This window comes from Heteronotia binoei, chromosome 17 (genome assembly GCF_032191835.1).
Source record: "Heteronotia binoei isolate CCM8104 ecotype False Entrance Well chromosome 17, APGP_CSIRO_Hbin_v1, whole genome shotgun sequence".
In the NCBI taxonomy this organism is placed as follows: Eukaryota; Metazoa; Chordata; class Lepidosauria; order Squamata; family Gekkonidae; genus Heteronotia; species Heteronotia binoei.
Window position 1 is genome coordinate 23725848 of NC_083239.1, and position 2304 is coordinate 23728151.

Below are 2304 nucleotides of genomic sequence, written 5' to 3' on the forward strand. Positions count from 1 at the left end.
TGAATTGTGGCTGCCATTTTGTGACTAGCTCCACCTCCTGCAGCAGCCACTGTATGGCAGCTATTTTGGGGTTGCGCCCACCACTCTGTGCCAGAACTCTGAAGGCGGCCACAGGCTCAAAAAGGTGGGGAATCTGACCTATGGGCTGTCAAGTTGCAACCCACATATGGCAACCCCAGCAATGGGCTTTGAAGGCAAATGAAAAGCAGAAGTGGTTTGCCATTACCTCCCACTGCTGAGCCTTCCTTGGTGGTTTCCCATCCATATACCAACCTTGTTTAGCTTCCAAGATCCGCCAAGATCGAGCTATATCATGGTGCCTTCCCTCTTTCTCCCAGTTAGTTATTCAATAAAAATATTTACATGCTACATTCTCAGTTTGAAAGCTCTTGCAGTAGCTCACAATCATAGTAATTGTAGCAATGGAACAATTTATCAATAAAAGCATAAAATTAAATTGGCAGATTAAAGCAAATAAAGCAGCAGCAGACATTAAGACCATAGCTTAATTAATATAATTTATATTAATTAAGCCATGGTCTTAATGTCTGCTATAAACATCAGAGCAATAATATCTAAAGCAATAATAACTGGTCTCTGTAGTTTGGAGATTACTTGTAAATCCATGATATATTCAGGCCGCACCATGGCTGACCCTGTGTCAAGTCTGTCTGTAAACTCTGGCTCAGTCAGAGAGCATCCTGGATAGAACCCAAAGTTTAACCAAATGCTGCTAGCTCAAACCTTTCCCATCCCCTCCTTCCTGTAGTGGATAGTTTTGCTTTGAAATGGAAAGATGTGAAAGCCTTATCTGTGCCTTCTCAGGCTTGGCTCTCAGGAGGGAGTCGAGAGCTCGGGACGATCAAGGCCATCAGCCTGGAAACGAATTGGTAACATCAATGTGTGAATGTGCCCTACATAATCCCCCCACCCTTAGGAATTCCTCAGAAGTGCCCCCTTAAATGCAATGTATCAAGGTATATTCTTTAGTCTTTCAATGCTGGCTTTGCCTCAAGTAACTGTAGCAATAAACTAGTTTCTTTGTATCAACAAACAACCGGTTATTGACTCTGCTGACTTGACACCCTGCACAGGTGTCAAGTTCTGACAAGCTCAGGCCAAATTGAGGTTAGTAACCTGTAGGGTTGCCAGGTCTATGTTGGAAAATACCTGGAGACTTTGGGAGTGGATCAAGGAGAGGGTGCAGTTTGGGGAAGGGAGGGGCCTCAGTGTGGTACAATGCCATAGAGTTCACCCTTCAAAGTGGCCATTTTCTCCAGGAGAGGCTGGAGAGCTGATCTCTGCCAGCTGGAGATCAGTTGTAAAAACGGGAGATCTCCAGGCCCCACCTGGAGGCTGGCAGCCCTAGTAACCTGAATCCTGGTGGTCTCAATTGTTAGAATGTCTGAATGAAGCCCACCTCTGGACCACAACAGATATGGCAAAGGGCTACTGACCAATCCCAGTGGTGGCAGAAGACAGGGAGAAGACAACATGAACCTTCTGCTAGCTTGGAATCATGAGACATCAGAACGTCCAGTCTTTCTTTCTAGTATCCTGCTTGTTCAGAGGCTGGCTGGGCCAAACCAGAAGAAAGGAAGCTCCTGAACAACCATTATTATTTGATTAGATAACATACTTCAGGATAATACACAAATATTCTAATCCTAAATGTCCCAAAGATGTCAATAGAGCTTACTCTGTGGTGAGTGTTTGCTTCAGAATTCCTGAAAAGATCATCAGTGAGATATATCCTTACCTGTTCATCTTCTGGGAGAACAGCACATGATGAATGTTGTTGGCACATGAGATGAGATGAGATGCCACAGCCCAGCAACATCTGGCTAGCTGTTTTCTGTGTGGCCAGGAGGTGTGCCCTAATATGCAAATAAGTTCATGCTGGGCTTTTTCTACCAAAAAAAGCCCTGTGGGCATGTATAGTACCAGGTAGGATGCCTTTGGAATGCCTTCCCCCAGGAGTCTCACCTGGCCCTTGTTTTACTTTCTTGTAGGCTAGAACATTCCAGGTTTTTAACTAAGCAGCACCTCAATTTGGCCTGAGCTTGTCAGGGGGTTGAGTCTTGAACAGGGTCAGCCATGGTCAGTATTTGGATGAGAGACCGCCAAGGAGGACTGCGATTGCTATGCAGAGGAAGATACAGGCAAACCACTTCTGCTCATTTCTTACCTGGAACGTTCCATGGAAGGGGTAGCCATGAGTCAGCTGTGACTCAACAGCATAGTCTTCTTTAGTTTAGAGGTTTGTCTCTTAGATCAGGGGGTCCCAGCCTTTTTTGACTTGCA

General features: G+C 45.3%; 1 non-coding gene across 1 annotated transcript; it reads left to right on the forward strand.

The window, feature by feature from the left end:
• The first annotated feature begins 1736 nt into the window (after positions 1-1736).
• Positions 1737-1860, forward strand: LOC132586565 (U8 small nucleolar RNA). Its single transcript, XR_009556372.1, has one exon. It is a non-coding gene; the product is annotated as a U8 small nucleolar RNA (small nucleolar RNA).
• The last annotated feature ends 444 nt before the right edge of the window (positions 1861-2304 follow it).